This window comes from Phyllobates terribilis, unplaced genomic scaffold (assembly GCF_046119375.1).
Source record: "Phyllobates terribilis strain yellow unplaced genomic scaffold, ASM4611937v1 Scaffold_1__5_contigs__length_1240528914, whole genome shotgun sequence".
Taxonomy (NCBI): domain Eukaryota; kingdom Metazoa; phylum Chordata; class Amphibia; order Anura; family Dendrobatidae; genus Phyllobates; species Phyllobates terribilis.
Window position 1 is genome coordinate 834,247,690 of NW_027362761.1, and position 27,937 is coordinate 834,275,626.

Consider the following 27,937-nt stretch of genomic DNA (forward strand, 5'->3'; position numbering starts at 1 on the left):
AAGACGTTTGAGACAGGGATCAGGTAATGTGGAAAAATATTGTACTCATTTCCGTCGTTGGTCTACTCAAACAGGGTGGAACGATTCTGCCCTGAAAAGTCTATTTCTTGCTGGGCTCAATGAAAGGGTTAAAGACCTGCTAATTGCTTATCCTACACCTGAAGATTTGCAACAGGCTATGCAATTAGCTATACGGGTGGATAGGAGACTGCGTGCAAGGGTTAATGAGAGCAAATCCTCTGCTATGTCAGTTTCTGGTTATGAGAATGTGTGTACTAACAGTGGTGAATCGATGGAGATTGGATCGGTGGCACCTCGCTCTCAAGAAAAAGACCGTCGATTTTCTGAAGGCTTGTGTTTCTATTGCGGAAAATCTGATCATTTGATTAAAGGTTGTGAGCTTTGTATGAAGAAAGAAAAAAAAATGGTCAGTCATGCCCGTATTGCCTGTTTAAATTCCAAGGGTGTATTTTTAGCTGCTTCCACGATTGCTCAGGAAAAATTAATGGAATTTCGGGTGTTTGTTGATTGTGGATCTACTCTGAATGTAATTGATGGGGGATTCTTGGAAAGACTCAATTTAAAACCCGAACCTTTATCATCCCCCATTGCTGTGGTTTCTGTGGATGGTTCCCCTTTGAAGAATATTACTCTCATGGTCTGTTAATTTCCTCTCACTATTAATGGTGTTCACCATGAGAAATTGGATTTGGTAGTTTTGAATAACTTGCCTTCTCCAGTAATATTGGGATTGCCCTGGTTAAAATTTCACAATCCTGTACTGGATTGGTCTACCAATGAAATTAAATCCTGGAGCCATAAATGTTATGACAAGTGTTGTAACGGGCGTATTGCAGCTTTGGATAGGGGAGAATTGCGTGTTCCTATTCAGGATTTTTGGAGAGTTTTTTCTGAGAAGGAATCGCAGGTTTTGCCTCCCCATAGAGACTATGATTGTTCTATTGAATTTGTCCCTGGAGCGACTCTTCCTAAAAGTCGTTTATTTAACCTTACTATTCCTGAGAGGAAGGCTTTGGATGAATACATACAGACAAGTTTGGCCGCCGGTCACATTAGGCCCTCTAAGTCTCCTGTGGCGGTTGGATTTTTTTTTGTAAAAAAAAAGGACGGCGGTTTACGTCCTTGTCTGGATTTTCGTGAGATTAACAAAATTACTGTACGCAATCCTTACCCACTGCCATTGATTCCTGATCTGTTTAACCAGTTAATGGGGGCCAAGTGGTTCTCTAAAATTGACCTTAAGGGGGCATACAATCTGTTGCGCATGAAGGAGGGTGACGAATGGAAGACTGCTTTTAACACTCCTGTGGGTCATTTTGAGAATCTGGTTATGCCTTTTGGTCTTACTAATGCTCCTGCATTTTTTCAGAATCTTATTAATGACATTGTGATGAACCTGTAGCCGCCATCTTGGTAATGATAAATCATATCCAGGGATGGCCACACTTCAGCAGCCCCCACCCTTGGGACCTTCTGTTAAAACGTCAACTAGATAGTTTCCCCCCATCCAGGCTCCTGTAAGATAAGAAGCCTACTTAACACTTGAATGCTAGGAGCTTCAAAGACTTCGAGAGGAAACACAGCCAGCAGGGGGGGGTGCTTCGTCTATCTGTACCTGACCATTTGTCCCATAGGACTAGTTTCTTTGTCTGTCACAAGCATGGAGGCATAAGATATAGAAACATGAAAAGTACACGCATGTTGCATGGGATGGGCCAATAAAAAAATATCACGGCGTCCCGGAGCCATTGCGCACACAAGCCTCCGCGGTAGACGTTTGTACGTGCTCTGGAAGCCAAGATATAGCGCGGAGCCATTCCTGAGGACCGTATGGTATCATAATTGATATCAAAAGGTCGGTTACGGCGGCCCGAATCCATGGGAACCCCTGGGGGTATCATGAGACCATCCCAGAAGAAGTTATTGGGTTCCATAGAATTTGGGCTTCTGATCGAAGTTAGACCTGAGGGTGGAGACTGAGTCAGCTGACCTCACCAGCAGTGGGCGGGACAGGGCAGGTAAGATAGCAGGACAGACAAGAGACAAGTCAGTCTTGACCCAAGAGTGGTGTGCTGAACATCTGAGCACCAGCTGAGGCCACCAAGGGGAGGAGCAGTTTGACCATGCGGTGGTAGGCCTCAGCCTGTAACAAAGAATCCTCTCCCTGCGTCACAAGAAAATCAAGAAACCGGTAACTGATATGCTGTGGTGATTCTGTGTGTTGTATTCCATTGTTGTATAGTTTAGCCTGACCTTATACCTGTGTATATTTAGTTGTATATCGTGTATCTAGTGTATTATTATAATCAATTACCTCAAGTAATTGTGGGCCTGCCTTTTATTCTGCATAACGAACGCACGTCCGTGTGAGCTCGGCTCAAGCCAAAAACGCTACCCAGGGTTGGTTCCTGACCCGATATAGGCCCATTCACGGACTGGGCGTATATCTAAAATAGGGACTGGTGGCAGCATACCAACTGGGGATTGGGGAAGGCTGGTAGTGACGGTCGGAGGTTCAGATATATATATTCCTGGCGCGGCCAAGGAAGATATATATACCGCCCTCACTACAGAGGGCCCCGATACCCAGTAGGTTACAGGACAGTCTCCCTGGCGACCGCTTATCCTAGGTGCAGTTCCTTGACTGACCTGAGGCTAAGAGGGCGCTAGCGAGTTGTGCTGTGTAGTGACGTTACGGTTTAGTGACGTTGAAGGGATAACACACTACCGTGTTCCCTGCGCGGGTTGCAGCTACCTGGCACTACTTTCTCTAGGTGCAGTACCTTGACTGACCTGAGAGGTAAGGGGGCGCCAGAGAGCTGCACCCACCGGCCGGCTTTCATCACAGACATCCTTAGACCTTTGATCGGCAAAAATGTGGTTGTGTATTTGGATGACATTTTGATTTATTCGCCGGATCTGGAGTCTCATTGGCGGAGCGTACGTGAGGTATTACAATTGTTAATGGACAATTCGCTTTTTGCTAAGCTGGAGAAATGTGAGTTCGCTATACAGAGAATTAGTTTTTTGGGTTACATTATCTCCAGCGAAGGTTTTGAGATGGACCCGGTTAAAGTTCAAGCTGTACAGGAATGGCCTAGGCCTATTGGTTTGAAATCGATACAGAGGTTTTTAGGTTTCGCCAATTATTACAGAAAATTCATAAAAAATTTTTCTAGTATTGTCAAACCTCTGACCGATCTCACCAGGAAAGGTGCTGATGCGGTTCAGTGGTCTTCTGAGGCCATTGAAGCTTTTGTGTATCTCAAGGAGAGGTTCACCTCTGCTCCCATCCTTATGCAGCCTGATGTGACTAAGCCGTTTTTGGTTGAGGTTGATGCTTCTTCGGTGGGGGTTGGCGCAGTATTGTCTCAGGATAACGGGGATGGATTACATCCCTGTGCCTTTTTTTCAAAAAAATTTTCAGAGACTGAACTGAATTACGATATTGGTAATCGGGAATCATTGGCTATTAAACTCGCATTTGAACACTGGCGCCACTTCTTGGAAGGTGCTGAATTTCCCGTTCAGGTTCTTACGGATCATAAAAATCTGATATATCTTGATGCTGCCAAGCGCCTGAATGCCCGTCAGGCTAGGTGGGCACTGTTTTTCTCGCGGTTTAATTTCTCCGTTACTTACATCCCTGGTACTAAGAATGTTAAGGCGGATGCCTTGTCTCGCAGTTTTTCTCCCATAGTCGGTGCTGAGAAAGAGGAGAACATTTTACAAGAAGGTGTTGTGATAGCTGCTTTGGACTCCGTTTTGGAAGATGAGATTCTTAAAGCACAGGAGAATGCCCCATCTAACACTCCTCATGGGAGGTTGTTTGTGCCTGGGACCTTTAGGAGAGATTTGTTTATTGAGTGTCACGAATCTCGGTTGGCAGGTCATCCCGGAATCTCTGAGACCAAGAGACTGGTGGGTCGCAGTTTTTGGTGGCCTGGATGGCAGAAGGAAGTCAATAAGTGGGTGCGTCAATGTACTATATGTGCTAGATCTAAGTCCTCACATACTCCTGCTGCGGGGTTGCTTTGTCCTTTGGAGGTTCCTAGTGCTCCTTGGACACATTTGGCTATGGACTTTATAACTGACCTTCCCCCCTCTGAGGGTTTTACTGTCATCTGGGTGGTCGTGGACCGTTTTAGCAAGATGTGTCACTTGGTTCCCTTCGTTAAACTGCCCTGCGCTAAAACTCTCGCTAAGGCCTTTGTCAAGGAAATTGTCAGACTTCATGGCGTTCCTACTGACATTGTTTCTGATAGGGGTCCTCAGTTCGTGGCTCGTTTTTGGCGTGCCTTTTGTGACAGGTTGGGAGTTCATCTGTCGTTCTCGTCCGGATATCATCCTGAATCTAATGGCCAGACAGAAGGGAAAACCAGGATGTTGAGCAGTTCTTGCGTTGTTTTGTGGCAGACAATCAAAAGGGGTGGTCTGAGTTTCTGCCACTTACTGAATTTGCTCTGAACAATCATACATCTTCTTCTGCTGGTTGTTCGCCTTTTTTTTGTTGCTCTGGGAGACATCCGTCGTTTGGGTCGTTCTCCAAGTTGGGATCTGCCGTGCCTGAGGAGGAGAATTTTTCCGGTGATTTGCAGAGAGTTTGGACGGATGTGCGTGGTAATCTTCAGGAGGCCAACAGAAAATCTAAAGACTACTTTGATAGGAAACGACAGGAGGTTTTGTTCGCTGTTGGTGACATGGTTTGGTTGTCCTCTAGGAATCTGCGGTTGAGGATTCCTTCTAAGAAATTGGGTCCCAAGTTTGTAGGGCCCTTTAAGGTGCTTCAGGTTGTCAACCAATCTGCTGTTAGGTTGGAGGTTCCTACCTCCTGGAGAATTAATCCGGTATTTCATGTCTCTCTGTTAAAAAAAGCTGTTGTGTCGGATGGTGACGCCTCTGCCTCTGTTCCTCCGGTGGTGGAGGACGGGGAATATGAAATTTCTCGCATCCTTAACTCTAGATGGTATAGAGGTAGTTTGCAGTATCTGGTGGCCTGGAAAGGTTTCGGACCCGAGGATAACTCTTGGGTGAGGTCAGATGATGTTTCCGCGTCCAGACTTATCAGAGCATTTCACAGGAGATTTCCTGATAAGCCTGGTCCTAGGGGATCCGGAGGATCCTCTTAGAAGGGGGGGTACTGTTAGAACCTTGCTCTTAGGTTTTTTCCTTTGCTGGTCACATGACCTCGTTGGCCTATTTAATCCTGCTCCGCCCTTCTGGCTTTGCTGGACTTCATTGTATAACTACTTTCTAGCTAGCCTGTGCTCTGTATCTAACTCTGTTAGTTTGCTTGGTCTACGGACCTCTTTGTTCTTTATATTTTGTTTGTTTGTCTGTCTGCTACTGTTTCTCTTAGGAGGTGTCCCATTTTCCTCCCAGTCCTTAGTACTTGTAGGGATTCCTTCCCCACATCTATAGGTCTCCGTACAGACTAGCTTAGGACTTTAGCAGGTCTGATCGCAGGATCAGGTTCCCTGTTACATCGTAGGGATTCAGCTGAGTTCTATCGTAGGGACAGATCTCCTCTCTTTCCTTAGCTCTGGTAGCAGAACATAACACCAATGGCAATTTTTTGTCATCTACGTTTGCCCAGAAGCACACCATTCCTATGGAGTTACTGCCCAAACCAATGAACATTAGGGTAGTCAACGGTTCACTGCTGGACACGCAAATCACTCACCAGTCGATTCCCCTCACCATGACGTTCCCTCAGGGTCACCAGGAAGTTGTCTCATTTCTTATTATTCCCGGTGGGTTGGATGAGGTGCTATTGGGTCTTCCATGGTTACGTTGTCACACTCCACACATTGACTGGAGTATGGGGAGAATTTCTTCCTGGGGTGAGAATTGTGTGTTTCAGTGTATGGTTACCGCCACCCGGAGGGTAGTTTCTGAGCCTTCTACCGACTTGGCCGCTCTCCCTGTGCAATAACAGACTTTTGCGGATGTCTTTCCCAAAAAGGCTGCAGACACTTTACCTCGCCGCCGACCGTATGGCTATCCTATTGATTTGGCCCCCGGCATGGATCCTCTGTCTGTCCCCGAGACCCAGATCTTGTCAGATTATATAAAAAAGAACCCTCGGTTAGACCCTTTGTCCTGGTCCATGGATAAGGCTGAGAATGATGACGAGCCCAGGCTTACCATTCCTTCAGGAAGCATGCGGATGGTGGCTCCAGTGTCCCTAAACCATGTTCTTTCTGGGAGGACATTCATTCCTCCTAATCTACAAAATGAGGTGCTCTCCAGTGCACATGCCTCTAAGATCGGAGGTCATTTTGGGGTCAAACGTACCACGAAGTTTCTCCAATGGTCGTAATGGTGGCTCCGGTGGCGCCAGGACATTAAGGAATATGTTCTAGCGTGTGTCTCCTGTGCGAGAGATAAATCATCCCATCAAAGTCCGGCTGGTCTTCTCCATCCGTTACCCGTGGCAGATTCCACAAATCAGACTCCGATTCTTCTGAATAATGGCCAACATCCGAGCGTTCCGGTTCCTATGCCAGTTCCCTTTGTGGAACCTGGGGTCAGAGATTGGGCTCTGGAGGCGCGGGAGGTTTGGGACCATACCCAGGATGCTATATTGGCCTCCAAGAATAGGATGAGAGAGTCAGCTGACACTCTTCGTCGTCCAGCCCCCGTATTCTATCTGGGCGACAGAGTGTGGCTCGCGGCTCGCAATATCAAAATACGCAGGGAATCTGCCAAGTTTGCCCCCCGCCTTACTGGTCCTTTCAAAATTTTGGCCCAAGTAAACCCCGTAGTGTACCGTTTACAGTTACCACGACACCTGAGGAGTCACGACACTTTTCATGTGTCGCTCCTTAAGCCCGTTCTCCTGACAAAACTCGCTGAACCCCAACCTGCTACAGACACCAGGAGTGATGATCTCGAGGTGCAGGCTATTGTGGGGTCTAAGATGGTTCGTGGAAAAAAAATATTTCCTGATACACTGGAGGGCTCTAAGGATTGCTCCTGGGAACCGGTGGACCACATTCATGCCCCCCTGCTCATTGGGCAATATGAGCGTCAAGTGGAGGGGGATGTTACAAGGGGAGATACTGTTAGGCGTCGGGCGGTTGCTGGACCTGAAATTGGATCAGAATCATCTGTGGTCTCCCATTCTGGTCCAGCCAGGGCAGTCCCGACGCCTAGCCAGTGCACGAGAAGTACAGGCTGTCTCTCGGGTTATTGTTCCTAGTAGTGTTAAGCATAGGTTGCAGAGGGGAACAAGTCCAGGATGCACTGCACTGAGCATGCCCATGACATGGCGGACCATGATTGGTGGTTTGGTGTCAGCTGATCCGGTGACCTGGCACCGCCTGATTGGCCGCCGGTGATGTCATCAGCAGTGCGACCAATAATGCGATGGTGGGCAGGGCTTAGTCTTTAAATAGCCTGCCCACAAACATGGCGGTGCGCTCTGATCATTGAGCTAAGGTTGTGTTCATGTTTGGACGCTTGTATGTTTGAGCTCCACGTGCTCTCTTGCTGCTTTAGCTTTGGACAGGCAGGTTTAGCTGGGGATAGGCAGTCTTAGCTGGAGGGAGGCAGGTAGTTCCATTTGACAGTCTGGCTCCGACAAGGGGGTCGCTATACACCCCGAGCAGACTGCGGACTCCGTATTCCTGGCACCGCCTGTTAGCCACGAGGAGAGATACTCTGCAGTCCGGTAGCACACCGGCTGGGAGCACGTATACGCCGGCGTGAGTCACACACACGTCCTAGCGCCTGCTGCGTAGCCTCTGTTCCATTAACAGGGCTACGGCTACATTATTTGTCGCACATCTCTCGTGCGGTTAACGGAGATAGTGCGAATCGCTTTTCCCATCCCGGTGTGCAGGAACACTGGAGGGATTTATATATTAATTGGTTGTTTTACCTTCTTACCTGGAAGGTGTTTGGCCGCAGTCTTCCAGGCTGCATCGCGGACCCCGGGTTCGGTTGCTTTCCATTATTAATAAAGTTGTTTGCAACCGTCCCCTTAACAATGCTCAGGATTCAGGCAGTGTTGAAAGCCAAATGTGGATTTACAAAATACCAACAAAATAATAAAAAATTGAATTTTGATTTTTAGGAGCAAAACAGTAGCAATGCAGTGACATGACAAGAATCTGCATAACTAATAATATGCTAAATAGTTGCAAGTCAAATTTATGTATCAGATAGCCAAGATGATTGTCTATAAAATGATGGTAGCCTCATGTTCAAAGCAATAGTGGATGGTGAGATATGGAGCCTGAAAGTCAAAAATTCAAAACATTGTTACCCTTTTGCTCTTCACTGTACATCTCTGGGAGGCAGATTGTAAATATCAGTTTAGTCAGAATCTGTTTCTAAAGGGTTTTCAAAAAACATTGGTTTCTAGAAGAAAAACTAGATATAAAAAATAAATATTTAATTATATCAATGTTGCATTATGTAGATGATTTGCAAAAATATTAAGGGAAAAAAAATAATTTTGTGACTTTAGATTGGATATGTTCATAGTAGAGATAAACTAATCTACCAAAATTCAATTCACCAGATTCACTGAAATTTAGGAATTCAATTTGTGTCCAATTAATCTGACGTGAATCAAATTGCTGGTGAAAGCCATTTATTATACTTTCCAGAACCCACAGCATAATAAATGGAAGGGTTAAAAAATGTAAAATATACTCACATCACCTGTTCTGGTTTTGCAACTTTCCATCCTGTTCTCCGCCTGCTTGCTTCCTCCCTCTTGAATCATACTTCTGGCCACATTCCGACTAAACGTGTCAGGCCTTGTTCAATGCACCTGCATACTTGCAGTCACTCATCCACCACTCCCATGGCCTGATGTGAGGATTAGTGAGCCTGCAGTCACAAAGAGTAACTGCAGACTTGTAGCCCAAGGCCGGAATAACTGATTTAAGTGTTCTCCACTCTTTGATGCCTATAGTTCTTAATAGACCTCATGCAACATTGTGACATTACTTGATACGTAAAATGAAAACCAAAGTGAAAATGGGAGACAGAGAGAGGATACAGGCTAGCAGAAAACCAGATGAGGTGAGTATGTTTTCTTTCAAAATTTTTATTCCTTCCCTGCCCTAAAAATAATCAAGCAAAATGACATCCAGCCGGTTGCCATTTTGTTTGATTTGAAAGTATATAATTGCAAAAAAATTCAGGTTCTAGCAAATCCAAATTGTTTGTGACATTCAAAGTGAATTTATTTACCTTGATTCAATTCACTGATCTATAATTCATAGATCTCTATGGTTGAATCCGGTAGGGAGAACAACCTATATAGAGAACAGTTGTATAAACAATTCTATTTTCCTTCAGTCTAGGCTCCTGAGATTCAATGTTTAGGGATGAAATTGCAACACAATCTATTAAAGGGGGTTAGAACAATTGACATGGCCTGGTTTTTGAGCTTTAATAAAGCATACAGAACACTTTTTTTCTTTTCTAGAAAAGATGAAGAAAAAAACACAAGGCAAATAAGAATATGTTCTGTACACTTTATTAACTTCTTTGTAAGTTTCTAAGTTTTGCTAAGAATAATGTAATATATAATCTCTAGTGCGACCTTGTTAAACTTTACACTGCAAGAAAAGTTCTAGTTATTTTCAGTGATTGTGTTTTTCTGCGAGAGTCCTTGCTCCTGTACAATCCCAGTTTCTGAGAAATTGGAATTCCGTTGACTTTATTCTGAAAGTTCTAAGCAAATAACCTCTGAAAACTGCCATCCTGTAGCTTTCTGAAGTCACTCAGATACGAACAGAAGACATCACATGCCCTACGGAAGGCAATATGTTTTCAGAGTGGATTGCATTTCAGCTGCATTGCTGCAGTCATTACAGTCAGACTGATTTTCTTCCAGTACGAGAGGTGATACTTGAAGAAAATATTTCAATACCTCCTCTAGGCAGTGCAGTGAAAAATCAGAAATGCACAAAGGTCTTTGCTTTATTTATAACTGCAATAGTGGTATATTGACAAGCAAAACATATTTTCTTTATTGTACTTGTGTTTATAGAGCTTCAGTCTTCCAGTACTTTGGAAAAAATAACTACTAAAACATGGTGATATATGCAAATTACATATATTGTTATACTGATGGTGCAAATTATCTTTGACAGTCAGCAATATAATGTACAAAACTCATCAGAAAAGATTTTGGAATTTCTTCCTTATTGGTCTTTTTTTTTGAAAAATGTAAATATAATATAGAATTTAGCTGCAGTGGTAGCCGTCTTCTGCTGCAGTATGTTTTTGGTAATTGCCTACTTGTTTTTATTTCACTCTTTGCTATCACTAATGAAAATTCAGTGTATATATTTAAATACTTAGTTGTCTTAGTGGTCTTATTCCATTTCCAATGCTTTTCCGGTCATCTCATGGACTGAAGTTGTGAGTAGCCGACTCACTCCAGCGTTTTCTGTGTGACCGGAAGTCATTTTTTTAATGTAAGCCTTTGAGACTCAGAACAAGGCTTTCATAGACTTACATTAAGAGAGGAAGTAATAGTCTGCATTGAGATCAGACAAGAAATAGCTATGGTCACAATATGGATGAAGGGGAACGGAACAACACTGGAAACAGCAGAAGATGGCAACCAATAAGTATTTTAATGCAAACACTGAACCTATATTAATGATAGTGAATGTACAGTGAAATTAAAAAAAAACAACTTTAAAATGGTTCTTTTATATGATATTCCAGGATTGGGCAAATTTCAGGAGGTGCTGTAAATTTGTTGGGATTCCAATTTACTTGCTGGTTTGATCATTCATCATATGGCCGCTCATATACAGTTTGCAAACTTGTAGTTACAGAACAACTGTTTGAAAAAATGAGCAGAGCAGAACCTTAATGGTATTAATATTGCAGAAGTTTAGGATTCAGCATGATACAGCACCTGCCAAAAATTAGCCCTGGCCAGGAAACACCTTTAGACCACGGCCCCACTATCAGTATTTGGTCAGTATTTGGTCAGTATTTATTCTCAGGAGTGGGAGTCAAAAACAGGTGAGGAACAATCAGAGAAAAGGTGTAATAGAAACAAGTCACCAATTCTGCATTTATCACCCACTCCAGATTTTGGCTCCCACTCCTGAGAAAAAATACTGACTGAATAGTGAAAAAATACTGATAGTGGAGCCGTGGCCTTACAGATATAATATTAGAATTTATAGATAACACTTTGCTGCAAATAGGTGATTCAGAGATTTATTCTGAGATCCATATTTGGAATTGGAAAGAAATTTTGCACCTAATATGGCGCAGTAGACAACGGCCTTTTATTTAATATCTTATTCTGGATCAACAATGTAGGATTAAAACACACACTGTTATGCAGGAGTGGACAAAGACAAAGAAGGCCCTACCATGTGCAAGAACAATATACTATATGGGCCCTTTATCGTCCAATAGCTCAACAGAATTCACAATTCCACCTGTGACTGCATAAGTTGCACAAATGGTATGTCTGTCTCTGCAGTAAGGATTCTGCTCTGATTGCTGATTCGATTGACTGTCATGTCACTGCTCATATGCAGTTTGCACACTTGTGGTCACATATGGACTATCTTGTGTTATTTCTCTTCTCAATGGACCCCTGAAACATGCGACACTTGGCTAGGAATAGAGCTGGAATTACAGAGGCTTCAGATCTACAGCTTCATTTGCATATCAATTCTAACACTGATTTTGCAGTAATGGAGGAACAGACTGGCCATGTAAAAGTATTGCTGGACTTGAAAGAGCTACATGTGCATATAAATAGTTTGCGGGGTAAAGTTTTGCTGCCAGTTGCCATTTAATTATCCCATTGTTTTCTATTGGATTTATATATACACTGCTCAAAAAAATAAAGGGAACACTTAAATCAAACTTCTGTGAAATCAAACTGTCCATTTAGGAAGCAACACTGATTGACAATCAATTTAACATGCTGTTGTGCAAATGGAATAGACAATAGATGGAAATTATTGGCAATTATCAAGACACACTCAAAAAAGGAATTGTTCTGCAGGTGGGGACCACAGATCACATCTCAGTACCAATGCTTTCTGGCTGATGTTTTGGTCACTTTTGAAAGTTGGTTGTGCTTTCACACTCATGGTAGCTTGAGACAGACTCTACAAACCATAGAAGTTGCTCAGGTAGTGCAGCTCATCCAGGATGGCACATCAATGCGAGCTGTGGCAAGAAGGTTTGCTGTGTCTGTCAGCGTAGTGTCCAGAGGCTGGAGGTACTACTAGGAGACAGGCCAGTACACTGGGAGACGTGGAGGGGGCAGTAGGAGGGCAACAACCCAGCAGCAGGACCACTACCTCCGCCTTTGTGCAAGGAGTAACAGTAGGAGCACGGCCAGAGCCACGCAAAATGACCTCCAGCAGGCCACAAATATGCATGTGTCTGCACAAATAGGTAGAAACCGACTCCATGAGGGTGGCGTCCTGTGCTCTTCACAGATGAAAGCAGGTTCACACTGAGCACATGTGACAGACGTGACAGAGGCTGAAGACGCCGTGGAGAGTGATCTGCTGCCTGCAACATCCTTCAGCATGACCGGTTTGGCAGTGGGTTAGTAATGGTGTGGGGTGGCTTTTCTTTGGAGGGCCGCACAGCCCTCCATGTGCTCGCCAGAGGTAGCCTGACTGCCGTTAGGTACCGAGATGAGATCCTCAGACCTCTTGTGAGAACATATGCTGGTGCAATTGGCCGTGGCTTCCTCCTAATGCAGAACAATGACAGACCTCATGTGGCTGGAGTGTGTCAGCAGTTTCTGCAAGATGAAGGCATTGAAGCTATGGACTGACCCCCCGTTCCCCAGACCTGAATCCGATTGAGCACATCTGAGACATCATGTCTTTCTCCATCCACCAACGTCACGTTGTACCACAGACTGTCCAGGAGTTGGCGGATGCTTTAGTCCAGGTCTGGGAGAAGATCCCACAGGAGACCATCCGAAACCTCATCAGGAGCATGCCCAGGCTTTGTAGGGAGGTCATACAGGCACGTGGAGGCCACACACAATACTGAGCCTCATTTTGACTTGTTTTAAGGACATTACATCAAAGTTGGATCAGCAGTGTGATTTTCCACTTAAATTTTGGGGGTGACTCCAAATCCAGGCCTCCATTGGTTAATAAATTTGATTTCCATTGATGATTTTTGTGTGATTTTGTTGTCAGCACATTCAACTTTGTACAGAGCAAAGTATTCAATGAGAATATTTCATTCATTCAGATCTAGGATGTGTTGTTTGAGTGTTCCCTTTATTTTTTGGAGCAGTGGACACATATACAGTACAGACCAAAAGTTTGGACACACCTTCTCATTTAAAGATTTTTCTGTATTTTCATGACTATGAAAATTGTACATTCACACTGAAGGCATCAAAACTATGAATTAACACATGTGGAATTATATACTTAACAAAAAAGTGTGAAACAACTGAAAATATGTCTTATAGTCTAGGTTCTTCAAAGTAGCCACCTTTTGCTTTGATGACTGCTTTGCACACTCTTGGCATTATCTTGATGAGCTTCAAGAGGTAGTCACCGGAAATGGTCTTCCAACAATCTTGAAGGAGTTCCCAGAGATGCTTAGCACTTGTTGGCCCTTTTGCCTTCACTCTGCGGTCCAGCTCACCCCAAACCATCTCGATTGGGTTCAGGTCTGGTGACTGTGGAGGTCATCTGGCGTAGCACCCCATCACTCTCCTTCTTGGTCAAATAGCCCTTACACAGCCTGAAGGTGTGTTTGGGGTCATTGTCCTGTTTAAAAATAAATGATGGTCCAATTAAATGCAAACCGGGTGGAATAGCATGCCGCTTCAAGATCCTGTGGTAGCCATGCTGGTTCAGTATGCCTTCAATTTTGAATAAATCCCCAACAGTGTCACCAGCAAAACACCCCCACACCATCACACCTCCTCCTCCATGCTTCATGGTGGGAACCAGGCATGTAGAGTCCATCCGTTCACCTTTTCTGCGTCGCACAAAGACACAGTGGTTGGAACCAAAGATCTCAAATTTGGACTCATCAGACCAAAGCACAGATTTCCACTGGTCTAATGTCCATTCCTTGTGTTCTTTAGCCCAAACAAGTCTCTTCTGCTTGTTGCCTGTCCTTAGCAGTGGTTTCCTAGCAGCTATTTTACCATGAAGGCCTGTTGCACAAAGTCTCCTCTTAACAGTTGTTGAAGAGATGTGTCTGCTGCTAGAACTCTGTGTGGCATTGACCTGGTCTCTAATCTGAGCTGCTGTTAACCTGCGATTTCTGAGGCTCGTGACTCGGATAAACTTATCCTCAGAAGCAGAGGTGACTCTTGGTCTTCCTTTCCTGGGGTGGTCCTCATGTGAGCCAGTTTCTTTGTAGCACTTGATGGTTTTTGCAACTACACTTTGGTACACTTTCAAAGTTTGCCCAATTTTTCGGACTGACTGACCTTCATTTCTTAAAGTAATGATGGCCACTCGTTTTTCTTTACTTAGCTGCTTTTTTCTTGCCATAATACAAATTCTAACAGTCTATTCAGTAGGACTATCAGCTGTGTATCCACCTGACTTCTGCACAACACAACTGATGGTCCCAACCCCATTTATAAGGCAAGAAATCCCACTTATTAAACCTGACAGGGCACACCTGTGAAGTGAAAACCATTTCCGGTGACTACCTCTTGAAGCTCATCAAGAGAATGCCAAGAGTGTGCAAAGCAGTCATCAAAGCAAAAGGTGGCTACTTTGAAGAACCTAGAATATAAGACATATTTTCAGTTGTTTCACACTTTTTTGTTAAGCATATAATTCCACATGTGTTAATTCATAGTTTTGATGCCTTCAGTGTGAATGTACAATTTTCATAGTCATGAAAATACAGAAAAATCTTTAAACGAGAAGGTGTGTCCAAACTTTTGGTCTGTACTGTATATATATATATATATATATATATATGAAAAAAGGAAGAAATAGTAGCACTCACCGGTTCATTTAAAATCCAAAGTCTTTATTTAAGGCATAAAACTTGCGGCAGCGAGGGAGAGAGCGCTGAGAGCAGACGACGGCCATTTCGCGCTGGCGTACGCTTCAACAGGTCCTGGCTTTGGATTTTAAAATAACCGGTGGGTGTTACTATTTCGTCCTTTTTTCATAATCCATGAACTTTTTTCATAAGAAAGCACCAGGCTTCTTTTTGGCGACACATTTTGCTTCTATGAACAATACAGTCTACAAGAGAGATGCAGGTTGTATAGTGCAGGCTTTTTTCCTCTTATTCCCGCCATCTACAGTATATATAGATATATAGGTTGATAGATAGATATGGAGAATCTAAGAAGATTATAGGTATTTATTGCATATACAGGGACAGTCTATTGGTATTAAACATTAAGGCAGGTTGTGAGCATGTACGTACAATACCAGCATACTGTACTCTAAGAATAGGGTTTCTGCATTGTAATAAATGGATGTGCAGCCTATACCTATTCTCACATAGCTGATTGTAAATGTGCTTATCATTAATACTTTATTGGAACTGCTATCCTGTCTTATTTGTAAGCGCGTACACTGAACACCCTGGAGGCAGCCATTTTTGCCTATAAAGTTCAATATAAATTATCACTTCACTGAGATCTACTTTCATCATTGAAATAACAGTCATATTGAATAAAATCCAATTCAGTTAGGACCTAAGTCATCAATATGGCAAAGACAGTTTAATACATAAATGATAATTAGTTTGTCACAGACATGACACTTCCCAGGCATGGAGCCCATGTTAGTGTAAATGAAGCGGTGCTATGTATCTGTACAATGTACAGTCACTGGGAACATCAGGATTAAGAGAGCCTTTGTGTCTCATCGGCCTTTGGGAGTTGTCATGTTTTGTGGTGAAAGCAATGATCAGAAGACATCATCCGTATCCTTCAGATTTCTATGTTAGATAGATGTAGCAGAAAATGCCCCTTCCACACCAGATAATAAAAACCACTGTATACTATTTCAGTAATTACTTGATAAATTCATGTATGTGGGCATGTGTTCAGGTTTATACATAAGTGTAGCCACTGCTTTTTCTGAGTACCTAGGGAGATATGGAAATAAAAGCAATGCAAAATTGTTTACTTGGCTGATTTATACTAACATTTTAGCCTGTCTATTGAGAATATTTTTACCAGGTTTCCATATGTATGAACCAATCCAGAGGAGTGAACACTACAAACTAAATATAGTAATGGTTATTTACAATGACTCTTTCCATTTGACTAGGGTTAAACCCCTCTAGTTATATTTTGCTCTCTTTTGTGCATTACAATTGTGTCCTTATAGTTTTCAAACTATCTTGAAGTTACGAAGTCAAATGCTAAATAACCCTATGATTTATTGTCCTCTTGCTTCGAGAAAATTACGTTATGAGGTCATTTATCATTGCTTGTATTTAGTATTAAGGCAATGTTTCTGAAAGAAACTCTTACCGCTCTTTGTTATTGAAAGAGCACCTTAATTCTAAACCTCAGCATGTAACATCTATCTTTACATGGATATCACCATCTTAATACTGGTAGAATATATCTTTCTTACTGTACACTAGTGGATGTCCCAGCATGACAATGAGATTATATAGTTATTAGGTCATTTACAATAGATATTTTCGTCTTTTTTTTCTAAGAAAACTCTCTTCTTGCAATATTCAATATTTGTATAACAAGTGCTTGGCATTCCGCCATATATGGCTCATTGACACCTCCATAAAGCCTACTTCACACAACTATTTTAAGCACTTCTGAAAAAAAGGCAATGGGTTTTAAGCATGTTTCATTTTTTTACAAGTATTTTTCGTGACTTTTTTGTAGCTTTTAAAACATGCATTTTTCTTACAATTATCATGGCCGAAAAAGAAGCATATTTGAAACATGACAGAAAAAATACAATGGAATACCAAAGTAGTCTAAGCTTTCAAAAAAAAGATCCAAGTCCAAAATCGGCAAAAAAATGAAAACAAAGAAAACAAAAACCAAATTGCAATAGTTCGGTTTAGACTTTAAAATAACTGGCTATAGCACTGTAAATTGATACTTGGTTGGTTTTACACATTAGATATTGCAGGTTGTATGGGAAATGCTGTGCGGCAATGAGTGCGGTTCAAAAGCAAGGTTTTGTTTTCTATGTTGCTATTGACATGTTTTGGAGGTGTGTTTTTCTCTTAACTGACAAAAACAAACTTTACATAAATAATCATACAGCTGGATATACAAAACTTTGTACTATATCTTATCAAAGAAATGTGAGCTCAAATCCATCTTGAGCAGGAAAGACAAACTGCAGCACACTGAGGTGTCATGTGACACAGTTGATTATACTCTATGGAATTGGGAGAGAGAGAAGAGAGGAGCAGAGAGAGGAAACAAGCAGAGGGAGACACAGGCAGAGCATGCTGAACATTCTAAAAGTATCTTACCTCACTCCACTGCTGGATCCATATCTACACTGGTAACTACTGCCGTGTAATTTACCCCATGTTGTTGCTTGCCTCTGTGTGCTAAAAAAGGAATAAAGAGCAGGAATTCATTCATTCTCTTGTGCCGGGTTTTGTATGGCAGATATCATAACTAGTCTCCTCCCACCAGCTCAGCATGGACTGCAATCTTTAACTTGTGAAAATTCAGAATGTAAGTCATATAATAGACAGATATAGTGTTATGTATACCTTAAAATACAAACCGGAAATCTTATTTTGAAAAGTTACCCTTTAATTATACTCAAGTACAATTGATAGTACATATTGTATAGCATGATGTTTCTGACATTAACTTCATGTAAAATATTAATGACGTTAAAAAAAAAGTTACAATCGGAATCATGAGATAAACAGCAATTCTACCTTGCACTAGTATTTATACAGGCAGATTTTTTTCTAAATTTCTAAGGCTATTTATACACCAATTTGCTGTTTAACAAAACCTACAATTATATTTACAGACATGGTATTTAGACATTTTTAATTTATATTATGTGAGAAAACTAATAAGTGAGAAAGCAAATTATTGTTCATTTTGAGTGAAACAAACCATAAATGTGACTAGGAGAATGCTGAAGGTTAAACAATCTTGTAAGTTCGTCTCTGCAGCTTAATGTTAGCAGCCTGATTTTACGATTCAGTGCATGGTCACTGAACATGTCACGAGGAATACCATAAGCTTCACTACCGCACAAATGACTTACAGACAACAATGCACAAATTCATGATTTTACAGTGACCAAGCCTGAGTAAAGAAAACTACTTCTAAAACATATCATTCACCATATTTAAAAATTCCACTTAAAAAATGTATTGGATTTTTTCATTTGTAGTTTTATTTTTTAAGAATATTGTTTTGCTATTGTTTAAAATAAGAACCAAAGCTTTACCTATTGACCCATGCTCTAGTGCTATAGCACTCTGCCACTGCTCCTGGTGGTTCTTTAAGGGCTGCACTGGTGACCGCTGCAGCCAGTCTTTGGACTTTGTGGCTCTGCCCAGTGGTTGACAACATGTGTCATGTGCTCTGTAATGATGACATTACTGCTGCAGCTTGCATTATAATTACTTATTATAAGACCAGGTGCATACCACTGTATTTTCTGTTAGAGTGTGAGCTGAAAAAAGATCGGATTGCACTTGGATGAATGTTTTTCTATGGGTCAGTGCTCATGTCTATTTTTTTCCTTGGAATGGTCCAATTATCAAATTTCTCTTGGCCTTGCAAGTCAATGAGTGCATGGAAACTATAGAACTGCACTTGGATGACATTTGAGTGCAGTCCGATTTCCTTGCACTGACACAATGGAGAAACTTTATTCTCCATCTTCTCCTCTGAGAGAATCAGCTCACACTATGCTGACACTTTGGGCAACCTCTGACTAAGTTTGATCAGAGTGTAATTTGCATAATTGGCCCAATTCTTTCGGATGAGAGAATTTATGGCCGTCTGACCCTACCTTTAGTCTACTCTGAAATTTTATTTATTCTGTATGATTTCCACAAAATTTTCAACAAAACTAAATGCAAATTAAAAATGAGGTTGCTTCACCTTTACTTAGTTCTTCCTTTTCTCTTTACCCCTTCACCCACCTCCGATTTTCTGTTTTTCGTTTTTTCCTATCTTTCTTCCAAGAGCCATAACTTTTTTATATTTTAGTCAATATGGCCATATGAAAGCTTGTTTTTTGTAGGACGAATTGTACTTTTGAATGACACCATTGATTTTACCACATAGTGTACTGGAAAACAGGAAAAAAATTCCAAGTGCGGTGAAATTGCAAAGAAGTGCAATTCCACAATGTTTTCTTTTTATTTACCATGTTCACTATATGCTAAAACTGACCTGGCAACATGATTCTCCAAGTCAATATGAGTACGCAGATACCAAACATGTATCGGTTCTTTTTTGTTTAAGTTGTGAAAAAAAAATCCAAAATTCATATGAAAAAATTTTTTTGCGTTTGTCGTTATTTTCCAACATCCCTAGCGTTTCCATTTTTTGGGATCTGGGACTAGGTGATGGCTTATTTTTGTGGCTTAATCTGACAATTTAATTGATTCAATTTCGGGGTTCATGCGATGGTTTTATCACCTGATATTGCATTTTATTTCAAAGCTGTTGCAACAAAATAACTGTTAAATCCTGTTGTCAGTGATTGACAGCAGCATTTAACTTGTTAACAGCCACAGGTAGACTTCGAATCCACCCGAGACTGTTATAGGCACTTGATGGCTGACTAAACCAGCAATAAAGAGTGGGGAAAGATACGGGCTCAGTGCCAGAGCCCGCATCAAAGGCAGGGACATGGCAGATGACGTAAATTACGTCATTGGCAGTGAAGGGGTTTTGTACTATATTGAAGAAAATGACTGTAAGCTATTTTATACATATTTAAAACAATTGAGTTTTCTTATTGCAGTGGGACATTGACAAGCATCTTTACGTCATTGGCCCTGCTATTTTAATATAGATCATCCCCAGATAAGAGTTGTTAATCTTTGATGTGTGGCAATTCAAACGATTGAACTTTTCAAATATATTTTGATCCCAACATTTTTATTCTCTTCTAAAGCAAGTAACATCATATAATATTTTATATCACTTAAATTTAACAGCTCTGAAAACTTCCAAAGCATTACAGAGTAATTCTTTATAGGCACTTATTACTGTAAGAGGGTGAGAACAAATTACATACAATAAATACTCTTGTGCACTTACTCCATTAACATTATATTAGATTCCCGTCATAGACTCAGTGGTTTCTTTGCATTTTTATGTGACTGTTTCCTAGTTTCCTATGTTAAGCTTAATATTAAACATTTTCACACACTTTAAAAACATTTTTTTTTTATTTCTACAACAATTACATTTTATTCATAGCTGTTAATTTTACAAATTGAGCAAAAAAAAGACAAAAATAAATAGGTACAAAAATTCTCCATTTCGAATAACTTGACAAAAATGACGGTAATATCATAATTAATTTAATGGCACATAATTTTCACGCAAAATAATAATAAAAAATATATTATTATTAATAGTCATATCTGTAGCAGCAGTGGCAATTTTACTGCTATTAATAACCTTTTGTAGAGGAGAATTAATGATTAAAATATTGAGTTCTCAGTTAAATTTATTTTACAATTTACTATTGTAAGAATACTATTTCTATCAATAGAAGGATGTCCCTATTATCCTCCAAAGAGTTTCATTCTAACCGCTTCCCAACACGGCCAATTTCTGTTTTTGCGTTTTTGTTTTTTCTTCCACTTTTTCCAAGAGTCATAACTTTTTTATTTTTCTGTCAACATAGAGGAATGAGGGCTTGTTTTTAGCGGGACGAGTTATTCTTTTGAAATACACCTTTCATTTTACCACAAAGTATACTTGAAAATAGAAGAAAAAGTCCAAGTGCAGTGGAATTGCAAAAAAAAACATAATTCTGACATTTTCTTTTGGGAAATGTTTATATGGAGTGCAGTGTGTAGTAAAAATTATCTAGTGTCATGATTCTCCCCATCAGTATGATTACAGCGTTTAGATTTTTTTTTCAGTTGGTGGCAATTACCAAATGGGTTAATTATTTTTATATTTTGGTAAACTGGACTTTTATGTATGCAACGATGCTATATATGTGTATTTTTTATTCTCTTTATTTTTAAGTGAGGAAAAGAGGAGTGATTCAAGCATATGTTTTTTTTGTTATATTCTTTAAAACTTTTTTTTTACTTTTCACTGTGTTTATTAGTTCCAATTCAAGGGCTTGAATCTGTGATCATCTGTATTACTACAGTGTTAGTGCATATAGTGAAAATCATGGCCTGTAAAGCCCAGCCACTGGCCAGGTAAGAGTTTGACAGTGGATCAACCCATGAGACCTCTCCATACATGCGCTACCGACTTGTTCCAGTACAAGTATGATGGATGTCGGTACGGGGTTAATTGAACCTAATCCAAAGATTCTAGGCTGAATTGTCCCTTAATTGTCCCTTATTTCGATTAACATGCCATATTATTATTTTTTTTTACTATGAAGATAAAGAGAACCCACTATACTGGAAAGAGTAACAAGTATAATTAGTATTTTTGTGTAAGGTGAAAGGTTTACATTTAATAAAGTGTTCTAAATCTGTTAGCAGTTCATTGATAGTCTATTTTTTTACAGTCCTTTCAGCCCTGTTCTAAAGGATATTTTACTTAAAGTTAAAGGGGTTAGCCAATTTATCTTGATTTTAACAAATGAACTACAGTACAGACCAAAAGTTTGGACACACCTCATTTAAAGATTTTTCTGTATTTTCATGACTTTGAACATTGTACATTCACACTGAAGGCATCAAAACTATGAATCAACACATGTGGAATTATCAGCTGGAATTATCAGTAGGACTATCAGCTGTGTATCCACCAGACTTCTGCACAACACAACTGATGGTCCCAAACCCATTTATAAGGCAAGAAATCCCACTTATTAAACCTGACAGGGCACACCTGTGAAGTGAAAACCAAGAGAATGCCAAGAGTGTGCAAAGCAGTCATCAAAGCTGAAGGTGGCTACTTTGAAGAACCTAGAATATAAGACATATTTTCAGTTGTTTCACAATTTTTTGTTAAGTCTATAATTCCACATGTGTTAATCCATAGTTTTGATGCCTGCAGTGTGAATGTACAATTTTCATAGTCATGAAAATACAGAAAAATCTTTAAACAAGAAGGTGTGTCCAAACTTTTGGTCTGTACTGTATATGGACAAAAATATTTGGACAACTACAAATTAAACAAATTAAATGCATTCCATTCTAAATACATAGACAATAATAAGGAATTGGTCCGCACTATGCAGCTAAAATATTTTCTACTCTTCCAGGAAGAATCTCTACAAGATTTTGGCATTTGTCTGTGGTAAATTTGCATCTTATTGATCATAAGAACATTTTTGAGCTCAGACACTGCTGTTAAATGAGATCAATCTCTGTTCTAGTTCATTCTACAGGTCTTTTATGAGGCTGAGGTCAAGGCTCTGTGACGCTATTCACATTCTTCCACACCAAACCCAGTAAACTTTAATTTTATGAGCCATGCTTTATTCGCTGGGGCACAGAAAAGGAACATCCCCAAATAGTTTCCATAAAGTACGAAGCATAAAATTGTCCCTAAATGCCTTGGTATGCTGAGGCATTAAGATTTCACTTCACTGGTACTAAGGGGCTTAGGTAAACCCCTGAAAATAACCCCATAGTATGTTCCCTCCTCCATCCAACATTACAGTTTGCACATTGCAGACAAGCAAGCAAAGTTTTCTTAGCACGTACCAAACCTAGGTGCTTCCATTATAGTTCTAGACAGAGAAGCGCAACTTGTCACTCTACACAATCTTTCCACTGCTCCAGAATCCAACGGTGATGTCTTTTACACCACTTTTTCCAATGCTTGGCATTGTCCTTGGTGATGTAAGTCTTGCATATTGCCTTATATGGAAACCCATGCTATGAAGCTACTGGCCCACAGTGTTTTGTGCCGATAATAATGCCAGAGGAGAAACTGTGCAGCTATTGAGTTATTAATGACTTTTATTCAATAGGTGCCTCAGCAATTCCCAGTCTATAACTTTACATGGCCTGCCACTTCGTGGCTGAGTTTCTGTAGTTCAAAAATTATACCAGTTTTCAAAAATATCACAGTTCATCATGGAATATATAGGAGGGAAAAAAATTTCAGAAGCTGATCTATTATACTGTAAAGGCGGCATCCTATTTCAGCTCTACGCTTGAATTCACTAATATTTTTAAAATGACCCACTCTTTCACAAATGTTTGCAAAAAGAGACTGCATGTTAGTAGCTGTAATTTATACAACCGTGGCAATAAGAGAAAATAAAAAAACCTGAATCTAGTAATTAACCCCTTTCCACAAATGGGCGTAACTGTAAGGCCAAATTGCAGATGGTTTCCTTGCAATCGGGAGTACAGTACTGATAAATGGCAGAAGCACAGGAGTCATCCAGGCTCCTGCATCAAGTGCTGAGATCAGACATAGCACTGATCTCAGATGATCATCCACCTCTTGCAACATAAATTGCACTTTCCCACTGTTACCTTCATGTGACCGTGGCTGCTCAAATATTTGGGCATCGCTACACGCATTCTCCTCTTGACTCTACAAATGGAAAAATGAACAGCTCTTCTGAGTGTCCAAGTGTGGGATCAGTTGTCTCCGAGCACTCGGCATGGTGGGAGGATGGAGGATCAGGGTGAGGAATATGTGGTCCAGACTCACAGCTACTGAGACATGACTGTGTGGAAGACAGGGTGGTAGTGGTGGTGGCAAAATGACTGGAAGCCTTATCTGCTATCCAACCAACAACCTTTTTGACATTGCTTTGGGTTCAATAGTGGTGTTCTGTGGTCTCATAGCAATTGGGACAGGAAGGTAAGGTGACAAGATGTGGGTGTTTGTTGTGGCACAATTTCAGCATGACCACGACTTCGGCCTCTGCATGCACCATCACCATCTTGTCCACTTCCTTGTCCCTTGCCTCGCACCTTGCCCATTTTAAAGGGAGGACAATATTTTCCACGTTCACTAGAAATGGCTGATTTTAGAACACTGTTATATGTGATATGTCTGACAGAGAACCACAGTTTTAAATAGCAGGCCTGTAGTTTATTAATATTATTCTAAACAGAGACCTAGTGTGAATAGCTTGACCGACACACTGCAACAGAATGGAAAAGAAGGCCAATATTTTCCACATTCCGTTCAAATTTCTGAATTTTTATCACTGAAATATGGAACAGATCTGCCTGTATTCTGCAGTGATAACAAGCAAATGTAGCAGAAAAATGGTGTATTCTGGATTGCTTTTTAAGCAAATAACCAGGATTAAGATAAAAAAAATTTGCTCTGGCCCCTGATACCTGGGGCTATGTCTACTAATATCTGTAAGAACAGCAGCAGGAACGTGCTATGGACGTGCTATGGACCCTCTTGCACTATATGCACTGCAGTCTGCCACATACACTGCCTGCCTGCCTAACTCCTGCTATCACCTTCACCACTGAAAATATGCACCTGGATTAGTCCTCAGAAGGACAGTTAGTTCAGATGGATATTATAGATATATTTTGTGGAATACCTATACTAACTATAAACAAGTAAATCTCTCCCTGACGCAGAAGCACCTCTCCCTACTCTGCCTGATTCCAGGGTAGACTGTGACAAGCACGGCAGCGCCATGTCTTATATACACCTGATGACGCTGTGCAGCCAGCCAATCACTGTAATGCCCACAGCAGACATGGCTACGGCATTACAGTGCATGGCAAGCAATCTCTGCATGTTCATTGGCCCTCTAAAGAGCGCCAAACATGCAGGGCGGGGACCCGAGTTCCCGCCCGAGCAACCCGGAAATACTCGCCGAGTGCCAAGTTTGTCGAGCACCGTGATGCTCGGGCGAGTACTGAGCAGTGGCGAGCACGTTCACTCATCACTAGCTAGCATCCTAGATTAACAGAGAACATATTTTTGGTACATGAATCTAAGCTAACCCACTATTTGGATTTTCATATTGAGTTATATAAATTAACTATTGAATTTGGTATCTGCCTAACATCAACAAAAAGCATTCACAACTTGTAATAATGACTTGATTTGTTGAATGTTATTCAGTCAGAAGTATACATTTCCTTTAGTGACTAGTAATTATGCAAGAGATGAATGGGTGAATTTCAACACAACTACCTTAGGTGCCAAAACATCTTGTCTTGCCAAAAAAAAGCAGATTGGTGTATTTAACAGAACTGGTCTGAAAGGTACTTTATTTTTAAATAGACTTTTATGCAACAGAACAGTACAATATGAAAATTCCCACTATTTTCTGTTAGAATGAATGCACATCCAATAGTCTGCATTTCACTTTATCATATCTAGTAAGCCATAGAAAAGTTAGTTTATTCTTTTTGAGTAGCTGTTACTCACCATTTCTTTTGTTACATGACTGTGTCTTTTCACAGTCTGCTATAGTTATTAATGACAGTGTCAGCATGAGTATTTATTGACTTATTCATACATTTCAAAGAAGAATACTAAACCTATGTAATCGGAGACCCCATAGGGAAAACCAATGTAAATGTGTGTATAGATGGGACAAAATGTATATAGAAGACAACTTCAATATTATGTATGATACAAGTGATCAGACTGTCGCATGTTTATGTCACTAAGACAACTGTAAAACATAGTAAAACTAAAAAAATATGTTTTTAAAAATATGGAAAAAAATATATATAAAAGTTTGAATCACCCCCTTTTGTCCCTGTACTTTGGATTTTTAATGAGTTTTTAATAAATTTGGATGTTTTATCTTCATGCCAGACCCTTTTTGCAGTCCTATAGTTTGTGTCTATTACCTGTCTACAGTAAAATATCCCAGGGTATTCCCTTGAATAAAATGGATAAAGCTCATTGAAATTCTGATTTCTGTCCTTTACTATATCTAATAAAACAGAACTTTGATGTAAAATATGTTCACTAATTGCGGAGCCACGTATTCTTCTATTGCATTCACTCCTATTCTACGCTATACTTACTGTATATTTTTTCTGTGCAGTTAGATATATTTGTAATTTCAAATTGACATGTATCGCTGACGTTATTACTTTTCCCACATGTAAGAAAATACATTTTTTTTCCTGTAAGTGATACTGTTGTGTGACACACATTGGTCATTTGGGTCATTTGAAGCAGCATGAGGTTGTAGAAGTTCAAACTATTTTAGCACTTATAACAATAGTTGCCTTGAGGGATCGTAAAAAACAAAGTGGGGACTAGAAACTAAAGATTTATGATCATCTCACTGAAGGACAAACAGTTCTTGCTTTTGGCTGTCCATGGGTGGCAAATTGACAGACTTTATTATTTCATGCTTTTGTGAAAAAAGCAAGACAGCTGAATGACAGATTACAGATAAGAAATGTATAAAGATAATCCAGTAGAGACTGGCTCAAAGGTCATTTTTCTTAAGAATAAGTATATTTTTTTCTATGCTCTAAGATTTTCTATTTATTTGTTGCACTGAAACAAGGTTATGTAATTTTTAGCTTCATTTTTATGGAATCATTTTGGCTTTACATCATTCATTGATATTCTGTATACAACCTGCTTACGGCTTAGTTCTGAAAGTGATCATAATAGCATGTAAGGCAAGTAATTATGTTTACGGTCATACTCTTTACAGAGATGACTGGTTAAGTAAATTCCTTGCCCTTGACTCTAAACTATAAAAAAATCCATTTGATTATTTTATGGCATTAGACATCTGCAACTTTACTTTTGTGATGTCTCTAAATTCTCAATAATTCATCCTAGATGGTTATACACTTAATAAATGTTTCCAAGATAAAAGAGAACATGCAAAGCAGTGTTTCTGTACAGTTCTATGTAAAAATTATTGTGCATTCTGCTGATCTCTGGGGTCAAGTACATAAATTCATTCCTTTTAAAAGAAATACTACATTGAACACATTCAAGCTAGAAGCGGCAGATCTAGGATGCATCAGTAGGATGCAAATATCATTGTGGAATAGCTGTGTTATGTGTCTGTGGTGCCATAATGCTGTTTGGGGGTCTCATAATATATGGGGAAGCTATGGTGACATAATACTGTGTGTGGGGGTAAAGACTATCATACTGTGTGGAGGGTTGTGGAGGCATCATACTATGTTTTGGGTGTGCTGTGGGAAAAATAACACTGTGGGTGGCTGTGGAGCATTATGCTATGTGAAGGTCTGTGGAGTCCATTTTACTGTGGGTATCAGGGGGACATCATAATGTCTAGGGGGCTGAGGGGCATCATGCTGTATGGGGGAACAGTAAGAGTCATTACACTGTGTCTGTAGGATGTTGTGGAAGCCATGATATTGTGTAGGAGAAGTGGAGACATCATACTGTAATACTCTGTATGTGTGTTTGTGGGGGGCTGTGGGAGGTTCATATTGCGTGTGAGAGGATATGGACCAAAGATACTATAAGGAGGGGCTGTGGGGAATCATACTGTGTGGGGTGGTGGAGAATATAATATTGTGGGGTGCTGTGTGATTAATATAGTATGTGGCAAAGCTGTGAGGGCAATGATTCTGTGTGCAGGGCTGTAGGGGCTTTATAATGTGGATAAGGGGTTATGGGACCATTATCTTGTGTAGGGGCTGTGTGGACATTATGCTATGTGAGGGGTTGTGTGGGCATCATATTGTATGTAATTGCCATGATAATGTGTGGGGGCTGTGATCATATTGTGTGTAGAGCTGTAGGAGCATCATACTGAGTGTAGGTGGCTGTGGTGGACATTTTTCTCTGTGAGGGGCTATGGGGCATCATATTGTGTTTGGTGCTGTGGGGAACAATACTGTT

At 40.5% G+C, this 27,937-nt stretch overlaps 1 protein-coding gene across 3 annotated transcripts in view; it reads left to right on the forward strand.

Annotated features, from left to right (window-relative positions):
• CCSER1 (coiled-coil serine rich protein 1) overlaps nucleotides 1-27,937 on the forward strand; it is a 1,466,148-nt gene that overhangs the window by 1,064,138 nt on the left and 374,073 nt on the right. The gene's annotated exons all lie outside the window — the stretch shown is intronic.